This window comes from Globicephala melas, chromosome 8 (genome assembly GCF_963455315.2).
Source record: "Globicephala melas chromosome 8, mGloMel1.2, whole genome shotgun sequence".
NCBI lineage: Eukaryota > Metazoa > Chordata > Mammalia > Artiodactyla > Delphinidae > Globicephala > Globicephala melas.
The window spans coordinates 52,554,311-52,568,811 of NC_083321.1; the positions used below are offsets into that span (position 1 = coordinate 52,554,311).

The 14,501-nt window shown below is 56.0% G+C and overlaps 1 protein-coding gene across 4 annotated transcripts in view; it reads right to left on the reverse strand.

Annotated features, from left to right (window-relative positions):
* The window catches only part of GDPD5 (glycerophosphodiester phosphodiesterase domain containing 5), a 90,057-nt gene extending 76,122 nt beyond the window's left edge, over positions 1–13,935 (reverse strand). For 2 of the 4 annotated variants that reach the window (XM_060303722.1, XM_060303720.1), the window contains exon 1: positions 13,123–13,934. The gene's annotated coding sequence lies outside the window, so the exon portion shown is untranslated. Of the gene's footprint in view, positions 1–13,122 lie in introns of all 4 variants that reach the window. The other 2 variants (XM_060303723.1, XM_030836053.2) reach the window with 2 other exon arrangements.
* Positions 13,936–14,501: the final 566 nt, after the last annotated feature.

Genomic DNA, 14,501 nt, shown 5'->3' on the forward strand with positions numbered 1-14,501 from the left:
TGTCTGCAAAACAGGGATAATGCCGTTCTCAGGGCTGTTGTGAAAATGCAGTGTGGTACTGCAGGCAGAGGCAGATTATAAACTGTGAAGTCCTGTACTGGCATTTGCTATGTACATCATGATTTCCCTGCATGTGCTGCCAGGAGGGTGTGGTCATATCTTGATTGATCACAAGCCACTGCAGAGGTCCTCAATCAGGATGGATGGATGGATGGATGGATGGATGGATGGATGGAATCCCTAGCAAGACCCAGGGTCAACAATGGCTGGATGAATAGTTATGAATGAATGAATCAATGAACCAATTCTAATAAGCTCAATTGTCCCATTTCTCAGTCCCCAGCTGGTAGAAGCAGCAAATTAGGAAACACACACAAGAGCAAGAGGGGAGGAAAAAGAGATGCCGGGCTGCTGGAGGCAGGTCTGTGGGCAGCAGAATGAAGGTGCAGGGGGAGAAGAGTCAGGAACCTACAAAGGCAGAAGCTGCTGCTGAACAGGCGAGCAGCCCAGGGCCACGGGGTGCAGGGACCAGCTGGTCTCGGCTCTCCCAGCAGCTCAGTCAGTGTTCACAGGGCCCATCCCGGGACTTTAACCACGTGGGCCTCGTGCAGGGAAAGGAAGCAATCACTCCTTTTCACAAAGGTTTCCAACCCAAACTATTAAAGGGTTGTTTTTAAAGGGAACAGGGAGCAAGAGGAAGCCTCAGGGACACAAGCCGTAGCTGCCTGAAAAAATACTTCTTACATTTTTATACCATCTCATCAACATATTCAGGCACAGGATAAACATTTTTAAAGTGCCTACTGTGTGCCAGGCAAGTGCTGTTAGGCACTGGGCGGAGGGGACACAAGGCCTCTTCAGTGTCACACATTAAAGACCTGGATAGATCCATGAGGTGTTGGGTCACTTGAGGACAGAGAAGGAGGTGTTGGAGAAAAAAGGCCACAGGCAGGAAGTCTGGAGGATGAAGCTAAATCACCACGTGACCTCAGGCAAGTCACCTTCCTCCTCTGAGCTTCTACCTTCCCATCCAGAAAGTGGGGTGGATGATAAAAAAATCACAAAAACTACATTGCACCAGGCACTGGACCAGTGCTTACAGACCTTATCTAATGTGCACAACCAGCGAGACAGCTGTCGCTATCACAGATAAACACACTGAGGCTCGGCTGGGTACTCACCTGCCTGAAGGCAGAGAGGCAGTGGGAGCTGGAATTTAAACCCAGGTTGGTCTGACTCCAAAGCTCACCCTCTCCGGCCCTCCCAAACAAGTCCCACACCGCCTCTCACAGATTGCCGGGAGGATTCGGTGACATCATGAATATCAAAGAGCTTTATAAAAGGTAAACTATCATGGGTCCAGAGCCAACAAGAAATCAGTCTTGATCCTCCACAAAAGCAAACACTAAAGTTCACAGGGGCATTCAGAACTGGCCACAGCCCAGAACGCCTGGGCTCCTGAGCCCTGCACCTCCTTGGCCAACTTCTTCCCAGGGAAAGGGCAGTCCCAGGAGCCCCAGCTAACCCCCCACAGCCCATGGGGCCTCACTCCTGACCACCTTGTGTTCCACCCTGCTGAGGACCCGGAGGGCATGGCTGGGCCCGGGGGCACTGGGGGCTGTGCAGAATCAAGAGCCCCAGGCTCCTTCGCCCTACTGACATGCTGGTCGCCTAATCTCTCCGAGCCTTGGGTTTCCCACCCACAGAGTGGGGGATTAAAGGAGACTTCACCTGGGAAAGACTACTCCAAGGAGGGACTCAACAAACATCACTGACCTTTGGTTGGATGAGTTTAACTGGGTGAGCCGCAGGAAATCCAGGCTCTCAAAATCCCTGGCTGAGGCGGCAGGCGCTACCTCACCCACCAGGAATCCCCCATCTATCTAACGTTAAACTCGCCACCTGCCCTTGGGAGCCCTGGCCCGAGGGGTGGACTCAGCTCCTACCACCTCCGGCACCAGCAGGACCCTAATCTGCTGGCTTCCCAGGGTGGCTGGGGCCCAGGTACGTGAGAGGGAGGAAAAGGGGCTTCAGATGAACTGCACTCATCTTTACTGGAGACACCTGGGCCCCAGGGGACAGACATCCTCACAGGCCTACTGTGGCCCAGAGAGGTTGCTAACTGGCTTCAGGCCACACAGCAAGTCAGGAGTCAAGTGGGTGCTGGGACCCAGGCCTTCTAGGCCTAGCCCAGGGCTCTCTCCACTGCCCCAGGGTCCCAGTTTTGGAGCATGGGTAAGACTCAGAGGGGAAGAACAGTGAAAACAGTCAAGATGAGGCACCCACCCCCAAGGCATGCTGGTCAGGAGGCCTTGGCCATTGACAGCGGGGGCCCCCAAGACACAAGGTGAAAACCAACACCCAGTTGCTCTGTTGTTGCCTGCCTCGCTCACTGCAGGTACTAATGGGGCACATTTGTATAGAGAAAGGGCTCAGTCTGCTTCTGCAGAGTCCTCAGCAAGAGGAAGGAGGTTCCAATTGCAGCATAGTGGATTTAAATTAGACACAAGAAAGAACTTCCTTAGGCAGCATTAGAAATGAACGGTGCACAGAGAAAGGGAGCAGGATGAAGGTGGTTATGGAGTCGCTTGTAGAATACAAGATGCTATCTCATCCATTATGTCCTTTTAGCTTCAAAACAGACCTGGAAGGTAAATGTGGCTGTCCTTATTTTCTAGGTGGGCAACTGAGGCTCAGAAAGTTTAAGTGACTCGTGCAGTGTCTTCAAAGCTCTGCTCTAAAGAGGTAGAGCTGGGCTTTAAAGCCAGGACTGACTCAGAAGCCCACACTCCTCCCTTCTCAGGAAGGCCTCTGAGATCAAGGCACTACCACACCCACCACGGGCATCTCAGCGCTCCTCCTCAGACACCCAGGGCTGAGCTGTCAGAGATGCCACGAGCATTCCCGCCAGGGAGAAGAGGGAGTGCTCAGTGGTGGCCAGCTATAAGGAAAGGGCTCTGCGTCCCAGGCCTGCCCTGCTGCCCCCAAGACGCCACGCCCCAGGGGCCTCGCCGATGCTTTCCATGCGATGTGGCCTGACATCTTCTGTCTGATTGTGCACCTGAGCTCACCTGACACCAACCTCCTCGTACATAGCCTTTGCCCCACTCCGGAGGTAAGGCTGTCTCCAGCAAGGCCACCCTGGAAGCTACCTGCACCTGATTTGGGGGAGGAGGCATGGGCCAACGAGGGCCCCTGGGGTCCCTGCCTGCTCTGCAGCAACAGGGTGGAGGGGAGGCCTGGCTCCTCCAGCCACGCTCAGCACTTTGTGAGTCACTGTCCCAGCCCTGGAGGGCTTGGTCCTGTTCTACTGCTGGGGAAACGGAGGGTCAGAGCAGCCAAGCCACTTGCCCACAGTCAAAGAATAAGAAATAATTCAATTAGAAACCGAGCCATGATTCAAACCCACAACTGCCTGATTCCAGAATCCAAGTGTTTCGCCAGCACATCACTCTGCCTTTGAGTGCAGCTGCTGCTCGCTTGCCACGGCCCCTAGGGCCACACCTCCATGCTTTATACTCACCCTTCCCCCATCCTAGGATGCCTTTCCCATCCAATCTGAGCCAGCAGAGTTCCTAGCCTACCTTCAAGACTCATTTCAAATGCCCCCTTCTCCATGAAGCCCCCCCTGATTTCTCTCATTCTCATCTGACCTCCTCTCTTTTCATTTGTCTCCTGCTCGGAGCTGCCTGGCCTGCCCGGTGAGGAAGAGACCTGGCCTGTGCCCCAACCACTCCCTGCCCCTCTGGCCTCAGGGCTCCTCCGGAGCAGCGACACCAGTGTCCTCTTCCTCCCAGCTCCCGGCACAGACTGGGCAGCAGAACTTGGGGACATCTTGTCCAGCTGCTTTCTTTCACAGACGGGGACACTGAGGCTTGACAGAATGAGAAGCCACTTCTCACAGGACATGGTTTGCGGGAGAGGACTGGGGGGAGGGGTGGATAGCTGACAGGTGAGTGTCCATAATGGTGCCAGGCTGTGGGGAACTGTCACAGCCTCATCACTGGGGCAGAGTCTAGACTGAAGGCGGTGACGGTCCCCATCCTTGCATTAAAGGTCTGGCCACACCGTGGGTTCTGGGCTCCCACTGTATGATTTGTGATCATGGTAAAAGCTGTCATTTACCAGGCACTTCCTGCTCGCCAGGCACCATCCTAAGCACTTTCCGCTCATTCATTCATCAGTCCTCACAACAACCCTGTGAGGTACTCTCTGTTATTCCCATTCCAAAGATGAGGAAACCCAGGCACAGAGAGATTAAGGGCCACATCGTTGAGTTCCCCAGCCATATTACGGCAGAATCAGGATTTCAGGAAAAAGGTCTGGTTTCAGAGCCTGCGTTCTAACTGCTACTCCATGCTTCCAGACAAAGAGGGACAGAGACACAGGCTGGAAAAAACTCACAGCCAGGTCCTCTGAGGACCAGTGGCGGCAGAGCTGGGCCAAGTGGTGGGCGTGGTGGCCAGGGGCCAGGGCACCAATCTCAAAGGGGTGCTAAGGCACCTCTGGAAAGATGGGTGCCCCCAGAACTCCTCTCCCCGAGAGGATGTGACAGTTGGGATGCTTTGGTTCATCTCTGGGGTGGGGGCTGAGACCCCCTTTGCAAGGGATAAGCTCAAGTACCAACAGATGAGCTTTAAACTGCATCCCAAGGAGGGTGAGTCCAGTGGACCTCATGGCTTTTGACTGACAGAGTGAGGAATGCCTTCCGTTTGCCTCTCTGGGCCCAGTCCCCTCTACGTGGGGCCCCAGAGGCTGATCTCAACGGACTGCCTTGGGTTAATGTGTCGTTGGCTTCCAGAAGGTTCACCCAGAGGGAAGCCCCAGTGGGAGACTGCAGGAAGGAGGAAAGAGAGTGGAGGTTTTATTCCCCTGCCAGGTCTCCTGGGTTAACAGGGTCCCTTGGCCACAGCCTCTGTCCATACAGCTGACACCTTCCTCCAGGGCAACTGCAGCTCTGGGAGGTAACTGCCCCCAGGTGCTGCACTCCCTTTGTTGGTTTGCTCCACCCCACTGTCGGAGCAGCTCACCCGGGGCTGATATACCCTCTCTGGCGGGGCCAGAGCAGAGGAGACCAGGTACTATCGCCAGTGGCCCCTTTCTGCAGTCTTCTTCTCGCCCTCAGAGCCTCCTCTGAATGTGCATGGAACAAATGATTACACAATCGCGGTTTGCAGGGGTGCCCCACACTAAGCCTGCAGGCCTCCACTGTCTCAGCCCGGCCTGGCCCAGCAGGCCATGAAGGGAGGGGCAGGAGGCAGAGTTCGGTGAGGACAGCCACGGCCAGCGTGAGCGCTCACGGTACGGTAGGCACTGTGCACTACACACCAAGTACTTCATTCTCTTCTTAAAACCCCCCCAAGGAGGCCAAGGAGGTATGCCCTATTTGTGCATTTTACAGAAGAGGAAACGGGCGCTCAGAAAGCTGAAATGACTCTCCCAGGGTCATATTTCCAGCAAGTGACAAAGCCAGGACTCAAATTCAACTTTCTCTGCCTCCAAAACCCATCCTGGTAGTAACCTTGAAATAATTTTATTGGATTGGCTTTCAACAGAGACAGCTGACTTAAATGGGGTCAATTATTGCTGAGGGCCACACAGAGGCCTCCAGTGTCTCCCCAGTACCCTCCCTCGAGATGAAACAAACTCTCTGGCGTTCTTCAGTTCTCCCAGGTGGGACGGGGGCCCCAAGTGGGTGGCGCAATTGGGTGTCCGAGTTGGACAAACAAGCAGATCCAGACAAGGCTTCATTGTTAAGGGGAGCCTGACTCTTTGGCCATTTAAACAAAACCAAGCAAGACAAAATGCTTACTGCCTTATCTCTTAGAGAGAAGGGGGATGGGAAGGGCCCCAAGACTGGGTGTTGATCCTTCCCCCGCCAGCCTCAGGTGGTTGGGGCACTAGAGAGAGCACTGCAGGGGGGTCCAGGGTCTGAGTCCAGCAGACTCTGCCACTCTCTGTGACCTCCTACTGCACACTGCCGATGTGTCCGGTACTGCACACCGGTGCCTTCTGCGCACGGCCTCATTTGGTCTCTATGAGAGATTATGGTTATTCCTGTTTTCAGACAAGGACACTGAGGCTCAGAGAAGACACCCAAGCAGGGAGCAGAGGGGTGTTGGAACCCAGGTTTATCAGATTGCAAAGTCTTTCCACTTCCCTGTTTCTCCAGGGAGAGCAATACCGCAGAGGAGGGAGCAGCCTGGAAGCAGTGAGCTCCCTGTCCTGGGGATGTACAAGTACAGTCTGGGGATGCTGCAGGAGGTGGCCAGGTGGCTCTGAATCTTGGCTGTGCTTTGACATCACCTGCAAAGCTTTAAAAACTATTGATGCCTGGGTCTTGCCCCAATTTTTTCTTTTAATAAATTTATTTATTTACTTTTGGCTGCATTGGGTCTTCCTTGCTGCACGCGGGTTTCTCATTGTGGTGGCTTCTCTTGTTGTGGAGCACAGGCTCTGGGCACGCGGGCTTGCCCGAATTTTTAAAAGTTCCCTAGATGATTCTAACGTGTGCAGCAAATTTGAGAGCCATGAGCCCAGAGGCCCACTACAACCTCTCCCACCCCACACCTCTTGAAGGAAAGAAGGGCTTTGTTACTCTGACCCATTTACGAGAGGGGCAAAAAACAGGCAAAACGTAAGGGCCGAGGTCGTGTCCTCGGGGCCCCACCACCAACCACCGAGTGTAGGCAACATGAGGGGACCCTGACTTCAGAGGTGAACTCCTTTAAGATACTTGGGGGGTCCTGGCTCCCTTGTCAGTGGAAGAAAACTTTCCCTTTGAGCCTCCTGGGTGGGAGGGTGAGGCGAATTCTTCATGGCCTTTTTTTCCCTCTTTAGTAGAGTTCACTCATTCAAAAGCTAAACAGCTGTAGGATTAATGCTGGAAGACCACCTCCGCCGGTGGGCGTGTTTGGGAGCAAGAAGATAAAAGAACTCCGAGTGAGGCCTGTTTATTCTTTTCTGTAGGAGATTTGGTTCCAGGCCTGGGAAGAGCTGGGACTCTCAGACCTCGGCCCACACTTCCTCCCACCTGCCTTCCTTGTGCCCTCCAGCAGAATATCACAGATGGCAAGACAGCGTGGGGTGGTGGGAAGAGGGAGGCCTGTGGAGTCCAGCAGACGTGGGGTCTGCCCAGACGCTCCTCCTAGCCAGCCACCCTGGACAGGAACCACTCCTCTCTGACCTCATGCCTCGTGCTGACCTCACAGTGGTGCCCGGGTGCGCACGCGCACATGCATGTTAAATGATACTTTCCAACTTAGCGCCAGGAGCACCACCTCCAGGAAGCCTTTCCTGACTCCCTCCCCGCCCAGCACTGGACAAACCCAGCCCCTGGCCTTCTCTGCCACATTCTGTCACATTCAGTGTCGTCACTGCTTCTGCATTCTCCCCTCCTGATGAGGTCGTTCATTCATTCATTACACAGAGCAGCTGCCCTGTGCCTGGGATTCATTCCATATGCACTTCCTGAGCACCTGTTCTTTCAGACTCTGCTAGGAGATACAGGCAACAACAGCTAATATGCATTGAGTGCTTATTATGCGCTGGGTATTTTTCTGAGTGTTTTACATGTATAATGCATTTAATCCTCACCACAACTAAAACTGTCCCCATTTTACAGATGGGGAAACTGAGGCCCAGAGAGGTTAAATCACTTGCCCAAGTCACACGGCTAGTAAGTGTGCACTCGGGCTGTGATCTGAGCATTGCCCTCTACCACCATCTACAGATGTCGATGGGACCAGCCCCCGCCTTGGGAGCTCACTCTTCACAATTTGGAAGTTTTGTATCTGTGTTTACTTGTTGAATGTCTATTTCCCCCACAGACCAAAACCTCCCATCATGTTACGTTTTGTAATACGTAATCATGTGTGTATGCAGCGGGAGAGGGAGACCAAATGAACACTGCTTCCCTTGAAGGAATCTTCAAGCACATCGCAGCATCTGCTACCTGGACCCCAGATGGCTCCTCCCAACTGCGTCATTCCTGCCGCTAAGGCCTGAGAAGAACCAGGTCCCTGGACATCCCAGTCCTGCTCCCTGCCTTGAACTTAGCTTGGGGCCTGCTCACTGGGAAGGCGGTGGGAATGGCAGCTCTCCCAATCCCGTCTGACAGAGTCCTCCCCAGGCGGCCAAGTGTCCTCCTCTGGGAAGCCCTCCTTGCTGCCTGGCACATCCTCCCTCCCGGCCTCACTGGATGGGCTCTTCCATCAGCTTCTTACTGAGTCACTTGATCACGAAGCTACTGAAGGGATGGGCAAGGGGACTCACGCTGACAGAGTACCCACCTGTGTGTCAGGCCTGGCACCTGCCGCCCGTTGTCTCATTTAACCCTCACAACACTGTGGTTGTCAGTGCCACTTTACAGAGAAGACGGCAGAGATACAAAGGTTGAGCGACTTGCCCAAGGGGCAGCTCGCATTGCCTCTCCTGGGTAGGGGTGGGGGCAGCCACTTTGCGCCAGGCACCCTGCTAGGCACTCTGGGGGGCAGAGGGGAGAACTGGGGTGGCAGAGAATCTATTTCCGACTGGCTGGCAAAGGAAGCAGATCTACACAAGTCCAACCCACAGACCACGGTAGGCGAGTGACGGCTGTGGATCTGTAGCGGAGGAGTCCTGGAAGCTTCTGGAAGGAGGCATCTTCAGGCCTGGCTAGATTCCTCACTGCTGCACTCCCATGACCGCCACAAGAAGAAGGGCAAGCCTTGGCCTACAAAGCTCTGGTGCCCCGCGGGTACTGCCCTGGAGGCTGCAAAGGGAGGAGGAGCAGCTGTCCAGCCAGCTGCCCTGCCAATGACCCCACCGTGGCCAGGGCCGGCCTGCCTCCAGCCCTGCCAACCTGGCCTGGCCCAGGCGGCTCCCAATCACAGGGTCTTCTCTGCCCAGCTAATGACCATGTTGCCAGCAGCCCTGGCCGCCACCCTCCTTCGGGGGAGGCAGCAGCTAACTACAGAGCCTGCTGGCCCAGACAGTGGCCGGGCCAAAAATCACAGCCACCCATCACACCACATCCTCTGGCCCTGAGGCTGTGGTCTCCTCCCCTACCTTCCAGGGTCACGAAGGACACTGCAGAAGGCTGGAGCTCTGGAAGCTCAGACACCATCCCCCTCACCACAGACCCGGGGAAACAGGACCACAGCATGGGTCTGATTCACCCCAAGTCACACAGTCAGCCAGTGCAGAGCCCAAGGCCCTCTGCTCAACCCAGCACTGTCTTTCCCTAGCCCTGAGAAGAAGGCTCATTTCCAGGCTTTTTACCTGCGTAGTTCACTCTTTTTACCTGCGTAGTATGCTCTAGACACTCCCCACTGTCTAGCTGTGTGACCTTGGGCAAGACAATGTACCTTTCTGAGCCCTGTCTTCCAGGGTGTAACAGTAGCTACCACCCAGAGTTGTGAATGAGAGGATCTGTAAAACACTTAACACAGTGTCTGGCTCAGAATAAGTTCTCAAGAGCATTAACAATTGCTCATATCATCATCACAATATTATTAAATGAGTATGTAGATGTATTTTACAAACTGTAACATGTGATGCAATGGTAGGTATTGTTTATTACTAGTACTGTGAAGTTAAAGGTTCAGAGAGGGTGTGACCAGAGGGTTGGGTAATCCAGGAATGTTTCTGGGGGGATTTATGACCTGAATTAGGCCCTGACTGATGTGGAAGTGAGCAGAGCGGAGGAGCACCATAAACAAAGGGACCACACATGATGTGTTTAGGAGACAGTGGTGAGCAATGACCAGGGGTCCACGCAGTGGCTGCAGTGGGCAAGGCCTTGAATGCACAACAAAGAGCCCTGGTCTCCATCTTACTGGTAAGAAGGAGTCACAGAGGGTTCTCAGTGGGGGCCCCATGGTGCTTTCTGCAATATGAATTCTGTCTGGCATTCAAGGCCCTCCACCGTCTGGTCACTCACCCACCCCTCTTCTCCACACCCCTCTCTGACCCCACAGATCCACCATCATCGTCCCAGAGTTCTCCCCACCTCCCTGCTTATTACACCATCCCACTTTCTCCACCATTAGCCCACCTCACGGTTCTCGTTCACAGTGAAACACCCTTTCATTAAGTACCTTTCGTGCCATCTGCTTTACATATATGACCTCACAGTCACCCGTAACTACCCTCATTTTACAGAGGAGCGAGCAGAGGCCTGGCTGGGTCAGGTGTCTTGCTCACAGTCTCACAGTGAGTGAGTGGCACAGCCAGAATTCAACCTTGAACTGATGTCGGGACCCCTACTCTCTAAGGCAAGTTGCCTCTAGCCTTAGCCCAGACCCCTTTCTCCTTGATAAAGCCTTCTGGGTTACTCCAGTCCCCAAGAGCCTCTCCGGGCCACCCCTCCTGACCCATTTGGAATCGGAGGCCCACAGCTTGAGCCTGGTTCATCTATAGCTTGGTTTCCACTGTTTCCTGCGGGTCCACCTTGCCCCCCAGTAAGAGAGCTGGGGTTGATATTAGGTCACTTTCTTCCTGTCGCCCCTTTCCCCCGGATCTGAGACTTTGTCTAGCACTGACGGGAACCACCTGCCTCCTCTGGTGGGGCTCAGAAGCTCAGCTGAGCACACAGCAAACAATTTCCCTAAGCCCGCCTCGCAGCGAGGCGAGCCATAAATTATTCACCGCACCTTTGTGCCTAGGGAGGCCAGAGGGAATGAACACCCGCTCCCCACAATCCCAAAGAAAGCCAGCAGCCCTGGGATGAGGGATCGGAACCTAGAGCCCCTTGCCAGGGTCCCCAAGCAGATTTCTGAGGGCTGTGGGCCCAGGGAGGTAGCGTAGGGTAGCCTGACCCATACAGCTGAGCAAACCCATGTCTGTGAATCTGCAACAGTAGCCTCCATTCCAATCCAAGGCAAGTCTGAGAATTTCTCTGGATTTCCTGGTCAAAATCCAAGCTTCCTTTTCTTACAGGGAAGGAAATAAATTATCTGGCCACGTGCTGTATATTTATATCTCATTTAAAGCTCACAACAACCTTGTAAAGGAGGAATTCTAATTTACAGAGAAGCAGCTGGGGCTCAAAGGAGTGAAGTGACTTGCCCAACACCACATGGCCAGTGGGAGGAATCAGAGCAGATTCACGCCGCCTGGTCTGTCTGACTCACTGCCGTCTGCCCGTGCCGCTTAGCCCTCCCCGTTGGGAGCTAGTCACCACAACGCCTTTTCCATCTGGGTAGCTTCCAGGGCACCTGGGACGCAGTCAGCACTCAGTTCCTGAAGCAAACTCCAAGGCCCTGCGCAGGAGGTCTCACCTCTCTGCCCCCCAGCTTCCCGCACAAGGCAGCCATTAGGAACAAGCCCAGTCTTGGCAAACAGCAAAAATTCTTCAGCAATTGACAGTGTGCCGGATGTGATGGCTCCATTATCTGAGCAGGTAACAAACAGCCTGCCTTGACCCCATTTTACAGGTGAGGCTTGGAGCCCTGGATGCATGCAAAAGGTCCCAGGTGGCTCCCCAGCCCCGTTCTGCCTCACTCCAAGTTCCAGCTCCTTTCCACCCCACCGTGAAATGAGATCACAGGTGTGAAATTATCTCATCAAAGAGCAGCTTTGTTTAGATGCAGGGATTATTATGAGAATCTGAATCCCCACGGATGGTGGGGGTGAGGCTGGAGAATCCCAAGCCCCTCAGTCACTTTCCCTTCCAGTTCCCCCAAACACTCCACCCCCAGGGACCGAGCTTCCAGCCTCCAGCAGATCTCTCCACCCTCCCCCACCTCCCAGGGGCTTTCCAAGGTGGATTCCCCCTGACTCCAGGAAGCTGGGCACAGCAGGGGTTAACCAGTCACGGCCAAGGCCACCGGGGTTCCTACCTAGGCCACATCCCCTCCCCCTCCCCACCCAGAACAAGAGCCCACAGGGTCCATACCAAGCACTCTTTCACGACGTGCCTCTCCCCGCACAGCCCCAGGGGGGCAGCAGAAGAAGCCCCTGCCTGGGAATCCAGACCCTCAGACTGTGCCCCCAGCCCTAGCAGCCCCAGCTCTGAGACCCTGTGCAACCCGCTCCCCGCCTGGACCAGAGGTGTCTTGCAGGTTCCCTTGTCCAGGAGAGGCTGAGGTCAGACCTGAGGTTGGGGCCAAAGGCTATGGGGCTGCTGGTCTGTCTCAGGCCCCAGCACCCTGCACACAGATTCTCACAACAGCCTGATACAGGGTCACCCAGACCTCACATCAGGGGTGGGAAAACCCCAGCCAGCCACCCAGAAGATGCTAACTTGGGAGGGGGAGGGGACACCTTGAAGGATGTTTGGGAAGGTTTTCTCAAGTGTACTTCTGGCTCAACTACTCACTTGCTTTAGGACCTCAGCAATTGGCACCCCCTGTCCTCAGGCCTCAGTGTCCCCCTTACTAATGTGAAGGATGTGAGCTGGGTGAGTGCTGAGGGGCCGTATCTCCTGCAGTTCTGATGGGCTGTGACTTAGGGACCTCTACAGTGTGTTCTCCCATCAGATAAGCAGCGTGTCAGGACCTCCGGAGCGTCTTAGAGACACTGGAGTCTGGCACACAGGGTACAGGGGCAGCTGCTCTGTCAGAGAGGGAAGCTGTGGAACTGGGAAGCTTCCCACTTCTGCCCTCAACTCTGGGTCACCTTTCCTGGGAGGTGACATGACAATGGAGTGGGAGGGAAAGAGGCCAGGAGAAGCCACGTCCCAGCCTCAGGATCAGCTCTCCGATGCCCCAGTGGCCCCCACCTCGACCCCCACCCCCACCCCACCTCCTACCATGCGGCTCTGCACTTCCTTTCTTTTTCTCTCCATTCTCTGCTCCTTTCCCTCTCCAGCATAACACTCCTCCCCAGTCTCAGCACCAGAGTAAAAAGAGCAGGGTCAATCAACCCCGTTGAACCTCAGTTTCCCCATCTGTAAGCGCTCTTAACAGCACACAACACCTTCTATCACACGGAGTAGTGAGCCATTTGCGCAAGGGTGGGGCGCGGAACGGCACACAATGGGCGCTCAATAAGTGCCCGTTTTCTCCCTTTTCCTCCTCCCTTTCCCGCGCCCCCTCCTAGCCAGTTCCAGCCGCAGCTAGTACCCAGTGCACACCCGCAGGTGGCCCCAGCGCTGCCGGGATGGGGTCGGAGGCCGCCTGGCATCCGGGGCTCTCTCACCTGCACTTCTCGGCTCTCTCTTGTGCTCTCTTGGGGGCAAGCGCTCAGCTCCTCGCCTGGGGCGGCAGGAAGGTGGCAGCTTCGACTCGAAGCACCAGCCCAGTCTGGTTCAGTCCGACTATCCAGCCCGCCTTGGACCCCTCACGGGGCGCTGAACCCGGGCCGGGGTTTCCTGGATGTTCGCACGGTCCCAGGTCCGAAGCACCGGATTGGAGGCAGCTGAAGGTTCGGGTTTAGGGCAACCAGAGTCTGGAGGCGTCCGGGCTGCTTTGCACTCAGTCACGGGGCTGGGGGCACCCCGCCTTAACCGCGGTCGGAGGGCTGGGGGCTCCAACACACACTATAGAAAGGCTGGGAACGAGCCCTTAACCCTAGAGCCGTATGGTGGGCCAGGAGCGTCCCTCGCCGGTGCACTGGATCAGGGTCTGGGGCTCGGGGCGCCCCGGCCACACGCCCCGGACCGCAGGGCAGGGAGCGTCCCGGCGGAACCCGGGTCTGGGACAGGCGGGGCAGGGCAGGGCGCCGGCGAGGAGGCGCGGAGCCCGGCGGGGAAGTCTTCTTAGGTTCGGATTCGGCTCGCTCTGCAAAATGGGGCGGTCCTCGGCGCGGCAGCTGACTCCAGAGCTCCGGGCCGCGGCTATACTTCCTCCTCTTTCCCCGGCTCGCTAGCCGCTCGCTCAGTCCCGCGCCGCAGCCGCTGCCACCCCCGCCGCTGTCATCCCCGCCGCCCACCCCCACAGGAGCTGCAGTCGAGCCGGAGCCGAGCAGAGCCTAGGTACCGCCGCTCAGCGCCGGAGCGCCTGCCAGCGCGGCCCCGCCCGAGTGGGGGCGGGGTCATCCTGAGGCCCCGCCCCACCCCGGCCACCGGCAAGGGGCGGGGCGAGCTCCAGATCCCCTCCCCGCGGTCCCGCGCCGTCGGGCAGCGGGAGCCAATCGGAGAGTGGGAAAAGAGCGGAGGTCTGCGGAACGTGGGCTCTACCTCGGAGAGGGCGGGGCAGAAGTGGAGAGGTGCCGCCCGAGAGAGGACAATGGAGGGGGAGGATGGTTTAAAGAAATGAGCGAGAGGAGAGGGTAACCTGGGGACCCGGATGGAGGGAGAGCTGGGGAGGGCTGGTTTGTCTGGGACCAGGGGTGGGGGAGTCATGGGGTAGGAACAGGGGTCGGAGTGGGAAAAGAATTAGGATGTAGGCTAGGTGAGTTATCCGGGGTAGTGGAGTCCCCAGGGATAGTGGAGCCCTCGGGACTGGTAGGACACACCCTCACAGTACCCTTCTCCTTCCCAGCTAATAGGGCTCAGCGCGAGGAGGCGAGCTTGGATGCAGTGAAATATTCAGGTTTCAGGAAGCAGTGAAAACCAAGTTTCTGAAGATAAAGAGCGG